General features: G+C 30.7%; 1 pseudogene; it reads right to left on the bottom strand.

Annotated features, from left to right (window-relative positions):
• Window positions 1-2,898: 2,898 nt before the first annotated feature.
• On the bottom strand, window positions 2,899-7,594 carry LOC118054090 (cyclin-T1-3-like; annotated as a pseudogene).
• Window positions 7,595-14,273: the final 6,679 nt, after the last annotated feature.

The raw sequence follows: 14,273 nt of genomic DNA, 5'->3' as shown, positions 1-14,273 counted from the left end.
GCACTAGCCCTAGGCATGCCATCTTCTTTGATAGAAGAGAACCAGAACCTTATCCTTCACATTGGGTATAACTAATTTGTAGCAAGTTAGGTTTGTGGGTGCAAATTGATTTGCTAAATTAAGGGTATGTCTTTTGAGTGTTCTAATTGAACGAGTTAGATTTTCTTTTTCTATATTGAATATTTCAAAGAATGATTTGAATGAAAAAGATGAGAAGGTGATTTAGAAGATAAGTGAATTAGAAGTTAGTTTTGATGGCTAAGGTTTTTTTAATTCAATGATAAAATTGTAATATTAATATTATAATTTAGTTATAAAATAAAATATAATAACCTTATAAAATATATTTTTTTTCCAGCACGTGAGGTTGAGGATACTTGAAAATATAGTTGTAGTTGTTTTTTTAAAATGTTTTTTAAAGTACCAAAAATAATTTAAAATATATAAATAAATATTTTTGTGGAACGCAGTTTTTTACCATGTTTCCAAATTTTACCTTAATATATAAATTGGAGGATGTAAAGCTAATTTTTAAAAGTAAAAAAGAAAAAAAAATCAAATTATAAGAGGTTTTTTGTAATTATTTTTTATTTTTAATTTATTTCTAGCATGATCTGTTCTCTTTCAAACACGTTGAGGAGTAGTGGTGGAGGCTTCGACATCAAACCTGAAAAGGGCTAATTCTCTTGACTTTCAGACTGAAGCTTCCCTAAATTTGTATCGGAGTCTAAACTTCATCTTCTGACACCAAGCGTAGGGTTTCAGCGCTTGACTTCAAACACGTTCATTAGAGTAGGGTTTCAGCGCTGAGTTGACATTGTCGCCACAAAATTCTAGGGTTTGAATTGATTACGTGATTTTTGTGGTTTTTTTACCAGATTGCATCTAATTACCATAAAATTGATTTATCTGTGATATTGTGGGATTCGAGCGATGGGGAAGAGGAAGTCGAGAGTGAGGCCTCTACCTAAAAAGAGAATGGCATCAAGCTCTTCATCATGTTTCCCAACAATGCTTCTGCACCAAACAAATAGGGATTACTATTGGAAGTAGAAAGTTAGAGAACTGACATGGTATCATCATTTCTAATACAACACGTGAAAAGAAAAATAATTGTGACGAGTTCCTAAAAAAATCTTAGTTTAAAAATAAGGTTTATATATTAGATAATTGATTAATTTTTTAATTTAGTAATCTAATTAATTTTTTTCTAGTCAAGATGACTAGTAGCTTATATTTAATGCTTCGTAAATCAAAATAGTTGATACCGGTAAAAATTATTATTTATAAACTTTGAAATTTTTAAATGCTTAAGTAAATATTTTTTTTAAAAAAAATGCAAATAATATTCTAGTGAAATGAACTTTAAAAATATATATGCTATAAACGTTGAGAATGAAGAGATTATGAATCTAGAACTTGAAGGATTTATAGGATATTTGTAACCTATGAGTCTTGTTTTTTTTTTTATAAATATGAGGGGTTGGAAGTGTTATTTTACTATGAATAACATTAAAAAGGAATAGTTTTCCCCTACATATACATCAATAAGGGATAAATATCTATTATACAAATATTAATGTGATGAAAATATAATTAGTTATCGAGATATTATTTATAGACTTAAGGGTATAAAGAAAATAAAATATAAAATATAGTGGAGCTCACAAGGCTCAACTTTTCCCTTAGATGAGCCCATGAGGGTTGGGCTATTCTTATAGGCCAAGCCAATGAGGCTGGGCTCTTCCCCTATGATAATCTCATGTTGATGGGCTTTTCTTTTTGGTTGAGTCCATAGTGTTGAAATCTTTTCTAAGGCCAAGTCAATAAAGACAGAGTTCTTTGTCTAAGTTAAGCTTATAGTGCTAGGTTTTTTTTCTAAGCCCATGGGAGATGGGCTATTCCTCTAGATTGAGCTCATAATGGTAGCTCTTTCCCGAGGCTTAGCCTATGAAGGTTTAACACATTTTCAAGATCTTTTTCAAGATCAAATCCATAAGAATTGAGCTATTTTCTAAGGCTTGAACACATTTTTATTTTTTTTTCTCCAGAATCAAAGCATGTATCAAAAGGGTCTTGGATTGCCCTATCAACGACAGACCATGAGGGCTAAGCTTTTCCTTTAAGTTGAGCTCAACTTGCCTAGTTTTTATCTAAGGCTGAGCTTGAGGTTTTTTTTTTTAAAGTTGAGCTCATGAGAGCTAGACTCTTTTTAAGACTGAGCTTATAATATTGGCTTCTTTCCCTCGACTTGGTTTACGAGTGCTGAGTTTTTTTTTCTAGATTGAGCTAACTTGATTCTTTACTAAGTTTACATGTAATTGGGCTCAACTATGTTGTCTAAGACGGCAAGGTTTTGAACATTTGTTAGGATATTAAATTTGAATTTATCAAATTAGAATATGAGATTTACATGCAAAATAAATTAAGCACATCAATCTTGTCCACGTTTGGGGGTTTCGCTCGAAGGATAATAAGAAGTTGCTGGTCTATGAATACTATAAATGGTATTAGTCTTTTTTAACTGGTTTTATGGGATTGTAAACAAAATGTTTAATGAAATACAAAGCTTAAGTTTTTTGTTTCCTTCTAATTTTCGATAAAATTATATTAATATTAAAAGTACTCTTTAGTCATCATATGAAAATTAATAACAATCCTATAAATAATCAAACATTTTTTATAAAATTTTTCTGGACACCTATAAAGTTCAAAAAGTAAATTATAATTTTTCAAAATAATGAAAGTAAGTGAAGGGGATCTAACCACAAGATGATACTCTGTAATCTTCCCGTTATAGGAAACCGTAGGACCAAATAGGAAGGAAAAGAGAAGGAAACAGATGAACACATAAAAAGATGACCATCATTGAATATGTAAATGACGACTTCCACCACAGTTGTAACTGAAAATCATTATGATTACTCGATGATGATGAATCATCATCGTTATTGTACATGAATAGTGATCCCAAGTATTCTACAACGAGATCAAAGAGAAAGCGCATGCTGCTGCCAATCAATTTAAGGAAATCCAAAATCCTCGCTTCCATTCTTATAAATCATGTGGAAGAGTTTGATCCAACCATCAACTAGAAGATGGCTGCTATAGGGCTTGGACTTAAATAAGATCATCCTTTATTAAAAGGATCCACTAACAACTGACATATTACTTCAACCACCTGCAAAGGAACTACAAAGCCACTGATCTCTTAAACAATCACCAGCATCTGACAGAAATTTTGACACCAAGGTGCTCTCCAGCAAACAGCAACACCTCAGGCGTGATTTTCTGGGACGTGCCTTTTATGCTCTCTCTCCAAATAACCAAACCGGTTCATCCTGTTTCGATCATCTGTACAATCATGATTATTATAATGGTGAGACCCTGGGGCATTATCAGTCCGATGCTCCCCCTCAGACTTTCTGTCAGGTGGACTTGATGCCTTACGTTTGCGATTACTTGACTTGGGTGAGGGAAACCCCTGGTACATATCATCAGGAGCTGACAGTTCCCCATCTTCAATATTGTTCTGATCTGGCCTTTGTGATAACTGCCCCCTCATTCCATGATGCTGTTCATCCCTTGCATCCATATTCTTCCCATGACGTGAGCTCTCATATTCTTCCCTGTCCAAGGGCTTCGACCAGCTTTGTCTTCTATCACGCTTGCTTTTTTCACTTTCAGCTGCTAGTTCAATTCCATCTTCCAGTTCCCTCTCAATGAGATCATCCTCGTCCAAGAAGTCAGTTTTTCGAGTTATGTCTCCTCGGGACTTCCTTCGTTTCTCCAAAGCTGCCTTCACTTTGTCTTTATCAATCTTTTTAATAGCATCTTGGGGTGATTGACCTAACATACCCTCTCTATGCTCCACAAATCGGCCAAAATGTTTATCTTTTGATTCTCCTAAATCTTTTGTTTCACTTCTTGCAACATTCCTTTCTTGATCTTCATTTCCAAGCCAATCTGAAGCTCGCCTAAAGGTATGGCCTTCCCTCATATTATCCTGGGAAGGAAATGTATCTCTCTCATGGTGCAGATCATCTTTGGGTTCACCATCCATGTAATGGTCAGAGGCACTTCTTATCTCTGCACTTCCATGGTCATTGCCATGATTTTGGCTGGTTCTTGGAGGACCAACATGATTATCTGCAAGAGGTTGCTTGTGCATGGTTTAGACATTGGCTTTGAGGGTCTAGATCTTGAACTAATACCTCCAGTGTGAGAATGACTATTAGTTGCCAGCTGTTCTTCATTGCCAGATGAAGCTTTTGATGAGGCCAGATGAGAAGCTCCATCTACTGTGCTCCCTTCAGCTTCACTGTTAGCTGAAGGGGGCACGCGGTTCTGTTCATACAGTTCCAGCATCTGATTGCTTACCTCTACAAGAATTAATTCCAACAATTAATGATGAAATTCACCATATTCAAAACTGCTATAGTAGTAGTTAACGTTGTCACAAGATTATTTGTGTTATTTATTTACATGTCTCAGTTCTCCCACTCAAACCCCACCCCCAAGATGAAATCCACCATATTCAAAAGTGTTATTGTAATAGTTAACATTCAAAAGATTATTGTTTTACCTATTTACATGTCTCAGTTCTCCCACTCTAAGAAGCTGTTTGAGAGTGTGGTAGAGGTTACATTTTAAAATGGTTTTCGCTCAGAAAACAATATCTGTCATCAATATTTCTAATAGGATTGCAAGAAAAGGGAAAAACACCAACCCTCCAATTGGCGTGGGGTGACATCAAACTCTTGCCACCAGACCTTCTCGCCGTCTGATGGAAGCTTTACTTTGAGGAACTTTGCAGCAAGGAAAATGGCACCTGCCGCAATGTGGTGGGGCTTAAATTGCAAGCAAAGAGATGTACGCAGTCTGCATACAGCATCAACCCAATCAAGAAGAGACAGAGAAGAAAGGTATATAAACTAAAACAAGCAATTTTCCATACCCATCATTCACAAAATTCCATGCAACTTGAGCAAGGGCATTTTGAGCAACCTTAAATTTCTTTATAGCATCGACAAGAGGTTTATATGGATGGAGCAAATTGAAATCAAAACCAAGAGTTGCAAGTACAACCCTCTCTCCAAGTAAAATTATTTCCTTCTGTTGTTCATATACCTCCTGCAAGAGAAATGTGGATAATGAGTTGCAAAAAGGAAAAATTTGAGTGGAAAAAGTTGTAGTCTGTAAATTGTAACACTTGCAAAAAGGAAAGTGTTGTAAATTGTAATCTGTGTGGTCTAAGGGATTGACAACAAGACAATACAGTTTGGCATTTTGAGCAAAGTTCAGAAACAACACACTTGGGCTTTAGCTCAACTGGTGGAATGGAGTGGATTGGGTAAATCATATTCAAATCTTACAAATCAGAAATGCGGAGTGGTGGTGGTAGGGAAGCCAAACCCCACCGTTGGGATGAATTGAAAAAACATTACAGAAGTGGAAAACATCCTTGCCAAGTAGATCATAGAGATGGAATATACCTTTTGCTTGATCCTCTGAACTGCTTCAGGATCCTTTTTATGTATAATCTCATAAGAAACAAGAATAACATCTTTCAGTGGACGGGGAGTCTCCTCTACCTTCCCCGCAAGAAACATACAAACCGTAGCGATAGTCTGAGATATTGAGTGAAATTAAGACAAGATGTTAATTTAAGGAAATCAAAATATCAGTTACCAATTCAGTGGTGGGTACTATATAAACAAAGCACCAAAAGACGAAAGAAGGGGGGAAATTACACTGGAAGAAGGGGGTGGGGGGGGGTATTTGACGTTTAATGAAGGAACATTGACTCACCCTCCTATCATTCTTTGCATGGGATTGACGAACAAAGAATCGGTGACAGAAAATTATTGCAGTAGCAATTGTTACCTGTGGCCTGCAATTCGAGAAATACATGATTATCCCTAGCATAATTACATAGAATAGTGTGCATTCAATGTGCAGTGCAAAAGCACATCAACTCTCCTTAAACATTGACTTAGTGTTAAACAGAAGAACCATAGCTCATTTTAAAACTCTACCAATTCTGTCTCACCATTTCTCTTCTTGTTTGACTTCTTCATTACACTTGCTCCAAAAACTCTACAAATTCTAGATTATTAAGCCCCATATACTATTATCCAATAAAAAGTCAAGAGATGAAAGCATAAATACAGAATGTTCTCCAACTATATAAAATGCACATAAACACTGAGCAACCAAAAGGAACAGGCAACTATTCTAAACTTGAAAATATAAAATGCATTTTAATTCAGTTTTTTATAAGAAAGGGACCACAAAAGAACACTCCTATAATACCAAATCGAAAACCCAGAGACATTAGAGAATTTAGTTCAAGCTTTAGCACAAAAGGAACCACATAATGTGTAGAGACTCACACTTTAAGTCTCATGCCCAAATCTTGTAGAAATGTACAGTATGACTTGCGTAGATAAGCCTCTTTCTTTAAGTCAATGCCATCTTGTTTAGATGGAGAATTCTCTTCAATTTCCTTTCTAGAAAAGTACCAACGGCCACCTTCCTCAAGTTTTTCCGGAGAATATATATACAGTCCGCCATTGTTCATTTCAGAATGAGATGACTCACCAGCCATTGAATTTTCCATATGTATCTACGACCACCAAATGTTATGAACAGTCTATCCAGGACCAATATGAACTGAAGGAATCAGTGTGCTGCTAGGTAATAGCCCACTGCAAACAGATTGACAATACAAATCAAAAACAAAATAGGTTATGAAAGCATCATCTTTTAGTAAAAAAAACTAAAAAAAGAACCATAAATTGAAACGCTGAATCAAGAAAAACCAAAGCCCAAAAGTTAACTAACACTAAAAACTTCAAGCTTCAATTTCAATCCGAAATTTTTCCAAACAACTTGTAGTAATTGGAAGCTTAATCCGTTCTAAGCTTTACCAACTCTCCCATTCAATCAAAGGGCCACCCATTCCATGGAATAGACTATAAAGCGAATTATAATCCCATACCCATAATGATTATAGAGCTTTCACGCAACAGACAAACTGAAATGTTGATTGCTAGGAAAATTGAAGCCAAGCACGTCAATATAACAAACTCCAACCAAAAAAAGAGAACCAATTCAGAACATAAAATTTAAAGCAAAAAAAGTGTTTTTTATAAACCCAGAAAATGAAAACCAAAACAATATAATCTCTTTCAAATCTTTCACAAAAAGTAAGTTCCTTTCAATCAAACCAAACAAAACCCAGATGCCATGTACAATTCAAAGAAAAAAAGTGAAGAACTTAAACTTGTATAGTCACACGAGCAGAACAAAAGACAAGAAAAAAAACTAATAAGCTTCCCTGCAATTACCAAGAAAACAATATAACCAATAAACCAAAACATGTATGTCCAAATACGAGAGAAAGAAAAAGGATATTACCTCAAATAAAAAAGGAAAAGATGGAGGGGTGTGCCGAGAAGGGGTGTTTGTGGAAATTTTAGGGTTTATAGTGCACAGAAGATTTTGCCAAGCTATTTTGCTAAGGTCTCATATGTACTTTATTATTATTATTATTATTATTGAGTATGCTATTGTAGAGGAAAATCATCAGGCTCATGACCATTTATTTTTTAATGGTTAGCAATCCCTCCTTTATTTTATTGTTCGGCTTGAACTCGATCAGCCCTATATTTCTTACTGCAAGTAAGGAAAAAATATAATTTTTTATTAAATAATATTTTTTATTTTTTAAAAATTATCACATCAAAATAATTTAAAAATATTAATTTAAAATAAAAAAAAATATTTTTTTTCAAAAATACTTTTAAAATACAGTGCCAAGCACAAATATCTATATTTTCAGTGTAATTATAGGTGCTACTTCTACTTTTAAAATTATAATTATAATTAATTATGAGATATAAAATTTAATTTGTCAAATTCTAGATTTATTATCTAAAAATCACTAGTTTGATTTCATAAATTTTAGACTACTAGAGATTTATATAATCATTAATTTCAAGGCCCGTAAAATTAGTTGAGTTGTGAGTAAATTAACCCGAACACTCATGTTAATACAAAAAAATTATAATTATAATTTACAAGATTTATGATAAAAATATGACAAATTTAGCAGTACATTTGTATAAATCTAAGAGACGTGGACCATATCATCATATAAGATCAACTAACCGTCAAATGATTTTAGGTCATTTAAAGTAAAAATCATTCGTCGTATACCTTGTGAATGTGATCATACAAATTTCTGCTATCTGTTTTTAGAAATTAAGTTTTATTTGTATGGTAGATTCATTGACTTTTTAAAATAAACGAACTCATGCATGACCTTTCTTACGAGGATATTCCTTCTACCTTATTGTTATTATTATATGGTAACGACATTGGTTTTTGTGGACAAATAGCAACCCCATCCCTTTCTTTCTTTATTTCTCTTTAAAAGTTAATTAATACAAAACAAACTAAAAGAATACATGCTTTTGTATGCATTACCATGTTGGTAATTAAGTTTTATATTTTTTTCACTTATTTTTTTATAATGTTATTCTTTATTTATTTAATTTTTTTTATTATCAAATAAAATTGTTGAGACTTTTTAAGAATATTCAAAGAGTATTTTTTTTATAATATCGACAAGCATTTAATTTTTGGGTTGTTCATTGCTATTTTTTATATATATTTTTAAACAAAAAAATTATAATATGTTATTAATTAAACACATTAACATGTAAAATTTAATTTAATTTTATACTTGATTTGGTTCCAAACATGCTAATAAATGCACAATGATACCCTTTAGCGAAGACTTATGAGATGACCATTCACCTTCTTTATTCATAGAAATGATGTACAGGAAGCGCAGGAATTAGCCAAGTTGCAGGCAATTAGGTGATTGAAAAAAGAACATGCACAAAAATAAACGGTGGAATACTTTAAGGATTGTGTGCAGATAAATAAGAGGTCATTCCAAATTTATTATTATTATTATTATTATTATTATTTAGGAAACCATTCACACTGAGCAATTGATGGAAACAACCCGCCGACTAGAAAGTCTTAGGCCCCGTTTATTTGCTGGAAAATAGTTTTTTTTTTGGAAAGTGAATTCCACGAAAGTATTTTCTGATGTTTTGGTAGTGTAATAAAAAATAAGCTGGAAAACATTTTCCTGTGTTTTATTATGTTATGGAAAATGAGCTGGAAAATAACTTATTAATATTTTATTTTTTTTCAAGTTTATTAAAATAATAAGAAACAAATCTTACAAATTAAAAGGTTGAATGAGAATGAAATTGAAAAAAAAATATAATTTCATAAATTATCTCAAATAAAATAAATAATAATCAAAATAATAGAGATCAAATCTAAAAGATGAAGAAATTAAAATAATAATAATCAACATTTCATAAATTATTTCAAATAAAATAAGTAAACAATCAAAAGAATGAGAACCAAATCTAATAGATAAAAAAATTTCAATAAAAAAATAATAAGAAAAAAGCAAATAACAATTATAAAAATAAGGACCAAAATTAATATAAAAATAAAATTTTAAGAGATGAAATTGAAAATAAATATTAAAAACAAAATATATATAGCGATCAAAAGTTTGAGGATCAAATTTGATATAATCAGCAAATAATGACATTTCTAAATTTTTTCACAACTTCCGTTTTCCCCCAAATTTTTTAGGAAAACACTTTTCCTGAAAACCAAAGCCAAATTTTCCTTTTACTGGAAAGTATTTTCCATTGACCAACTTTCCTAATTGGAAAACAAACACAAGAAAGTTTGGAAAGTGATTTCCCGGAAACCACTTTTCAAAAAACAAACAACAGCTAAAAAGGAAAACACTTTCCTGAAAACCAAACCAAATTTTTCATTGACTAAAATTGACTGTAAAGTGTTTTCCGTTGACCAACTTTTCTAATGACAAACAAACACATGGAAAGTTTGGAAACTGGTTTCTAGAAACCAGAAACCACTTTCCAAAAACAAACGAGGCTTTAACTATACAGTCATTGTTAAAGAATTAAAAAAACCTAAAATGAATGAGGTGGTACAATTTTTATTTATAACGTGTATATATATATATTTTTTTTTTCTATTTTGGTCTTTTATTTTCTTTTTTCAGTCTACCTATCAAGCTTTTCTTCTTCTTCTTGTTTTAATTTTGCGCTTTCATATTGTGTTGATTGTTTGTTTAATTGATTTGATCTTGTTTTTGATGATTTGTTTTATATTGCTTTCTCTCGTCATTTGTAGTTCTTAAGAAAAAAAACATTTTGATATTGAGTGTTTTCAATTTATATATATAAAAAAAAAATCAATTTTGTTGTTTGTGAAAAGTTAAGATTGAGGGGACCGAAATTAAAAGGTTTGTAAAATAGAAGCCCTATCTTTTTTTAAAAATGGTGTCAAACGCCTCTTGGATTTAGGATTTTTGAGAAATTTATATTTTTGATCCCTTGAGTTTAGAAATTATATGATTTAGTATAGAACTTACATTTTAGTCCTTGAGTTTAAGAGAAAGACTTGTAAAAAAATGATGAAAAAAAGAGAAAAGAGGTCGGTTGTTCCAATTCCAACCATAAAAATGGCCAAAATTGATGTCAAAGTATTTGTCTTGATGATAAGAGTATCATTGAGGTGTTTTGGGGCTTTCATATCATTTGAGAACATAAATCAAGGTTGAGAAATGTTTTGTTTAACTTTGTGTTTTTCATTGAAATTATAGGTTTCTTTTAGTTGAGAAATTAGTTTTTTGAGGTTGTAAAAACGCATTAAGTTAAAAATTAAGCTTTGTGGTAAAAAATTACATAGCCTAGTTTTCCAACCACCTTTCTGTTGTAAGAATTCTAGGTAGTAAATGATGAATTGTTGGCAACAGCATGCGACGCTTCACCTGATTATTTTTTCCAAACAAAATAGGTATGCATCATCAACCCATTTTGAAAAGAAAAAAAGAAAGATAATGGCCTGGGTTTCGGTTGGCCAACACATGCATTTAGGCTTATTTTTAAAGGTCTAGACAGCAGAGCCACACAGGCCTGTGCGTTTAGCTTTTCTTTTCTTTTTAATAAATTAAATAATTGAACATATATATATATATATATATATATCTTTAGATTAATTAAAAATATTTTAGATATTATTTCATTAAATTCCATTTGATTTTTACTTTGTTCTATCAATTGCTCTCTGTTTTTTTTTACAATCCATCATAACTAATTTCTTTATTTTATTTGATTGCTTTACTACAATTGCATATTTTTTTTGTTATAAAATTAAATAAAATATAGTTTTATAAAACAAATTTATTAAACCTAATCGAGCTTATGACTTAGATCGTAGATTTGACATGTTGATCCAAATAAAACCAATATGTCATTACCTCAATATTGTTTTTTTTTTTTAAATGTTCCTTTCTAGATTTGTTTTTGTAACACCCTTGTTTTTAGTCAATACATGTAACACCCCTTTTTTTTTTTTTTTTTTTCATAAATTTAACTAATGTATTTCACAACACAACCGGAAATGGGTAATTTTATTTTTATTTTATCAACTCTATTGATCATAATATATACTTTGGTTTGACCTTTATTAACATTTAATGAAATCTAATAGTCTTTCAAATTCATGTATCTTTTTAACAAGATTTCAGCAAAGTCTTTTATATATGAAGTCATATCTGAAATTTTTTCCTAGTACCTACACTAAAACACATGTTAATAATTTCACATGGATGCCTCGTGCATACCAATAATTCATTTTTATCCCTCAAATCTCTTTACAATTTATCCATAGTCCATACAACACTTCTATTTTATTCTTTTCATTAGTACACCATATATCTTACAATTTAAATGCATGATTGAATTTAAGCAAATATTTAACATACATAATAATATCATAATAACATTCCATTCTTAATACATCCCAAAATAAAATTTATTACAATAACATAACTTTTCAAAATGCATAGATTTTATATTTAACAAAATGTAAAATAATAAACTAAATCAGCATTATCCCACTAAAAAAGATAGGCCTGCAAAAGTTATAACATATAAGGTAAAAAGAAATATATTATTTTAATGATTTAATATTTTCATAAATTTAATTTTCAACTAATATTTCAACTCAATATTGTTAATAATTCAATTTTTTCGCATAAGTCTAGAAATCAATTTATTTCTTCATATCCATAAGTCACCTTTAGTAATAGCAATTCAATTTGCACCCAACCCCTTAGTTATCAATACAAAATACTAAGTCATTTATTCATTATACCATTCATCATCCAAATTACCCAACAAGCCTTCTACACATCTTTTTAATCATTATCAAGATGATCATTAAGTATCAGAACACATTCATTTCTTTTTCTATCATATCCATCATTTCATATCAATCAATATCAATAATTGTCTCTTTAGCTACCACCATTACGATATACTAAATATCAGATATAATTTGAGTCTATCAACATTATCGATCAATATCGATAATTATTTTCCTAAGTTCCGCCATCATCACATACTAAGTATCAGACATCCTTTGAGTCTATCAACATTATCAATCAACATTGGCAATAATTTCTATAGCTTCCGCCATCCCAATGTACTGAGTATTGGACATCCTTTGAGTCCATTAACAATATCACTCAACATCAAGAATCATTTACTTAGCTTCCACCATAACAACATACTAAGTATTATACTTCCTTTAATTCTGTCAATATTATCGATCAACATTGATAATCATTTCCTTAGCTTCCACCATCATGAAATACTAAATATCTGACATCCTTTGAGTCCATCAATATTATAATCTTTAAACAACTAAATAATTCTATTTGAATTGAATTGAATCCCCCTCTTTTTACTAGATTATAAACTTTTATTTAAATTGGATCATACAAGATTTTTCTGCTTTCGAGTTAACTCATGACATTACGATTTGTAATGCCATTTGCATTGATGCACATTAACGAAAACAAGACAATAATAAAGACTATTAAAATTTAAAATAGAACGAGGTCACAGATGCCTATTTGCTCATCCAATAACCCTTACTCCCTTTGCTGATTGACTTATTCTTGATATTGCTCCTCATTTCAATAAAGAGATTCAACATTGATTAATGCATCTCCCAAAAATGAATTATCCAAACTCAAATCAACCCACTTTCCACTTAATGCTAACAAATATCATCTTTTTACTTAGCAAATACTAATAATACAAGCATATCACATGGTTTAACGCTCCATTAAAAAACCCTATATCATAGGTTAACCCTCCAAGCCTACAACTTGGATCATGAGAATAGAATAATATCATAGACATCAAATCAAAATGAATTATAAAGTATAATTTTTAATCAACCCAATATTAAAGAATGAAGTTAAAAAAAAATCAATTAAAAAAAATAAAAAAACTCGAGTTCACCTAGGTTAATCTAACAAACTTGCTACCTAGGTTACAAGATTGAGGTAAGCCAATAAAAAAATAAATCAAAACAAATATTGAAGCTTAATCCCTAATAAATTCAATATTGAAAGATGAAATTGAAGAAAAAAACTCAATTAAAAAATAACCAAAGTCAACTCGATTTCACCCTCTAAACTTGTAAAACGGTAATGAGATCGAGATAACCTCATAGAAAATAAATCAAATTGATGATGCCTAATTCTCAATCATCTCAATATTAAATGATGAAATTGAAAAAAAAAAATTAAAAAGACAAAAAAAAAAAAAACTTAAGTCCACTCTTGTTGACCCACCAAACTTGCAAAGCAAATTATAAAATCAAAATAACTTCATAAAAAGTGAATCAAAATAAATCATAAAACCTAATACCCTAGCAAACCCAATATTGAAGATACACACACACACATACACACACAAAGAAAAAAATTTAAGTCATCCCGGATTAACTCATCAAATTCATAACCCAGATTATAGGATCAAAATAAACTCATAAAAAATAAATCAAAATAAGTTATTATACTTAATTCTCCATAAACCCAATATTAAAAATAAAAAAACTCAAATAAACCTAGATTAACTCAGCCCAAGTCATGAAACCAAAATATCCTCGTAGCAAACAAATCCTCATAAAAAACAAATTATAATAAATTATATATTCTAATCCCTAATAATCCCAATATTAATGAATGAAATTTAAATAAATAAAAAACTATTTTAATAAAGGTAATTTGTGAGGTGTGCAGTGAATTCACCTCATCTTTTTTAGTTTTTGTTAATAAA

The sequence above is a fragment of the Populus alba genome, chromosome 5 (genome assembly GCF_005239225.2).
Source record: "Populus alba chromosome 5, ASM523922v2, whole genome shotgun sequence".
Classification (NCBI taxonomy): Eukaryota; Viridiplantae; Streptophyta; class Magnoliopsida; order Malpighiales; family Salicaceae; genus Populus; species Populus alba.
The sequence above is the reverse complement of the archived record's forward strand: the minus strand, read 5'-3'. Positions and strand labels throughout refer to the sequence as shown.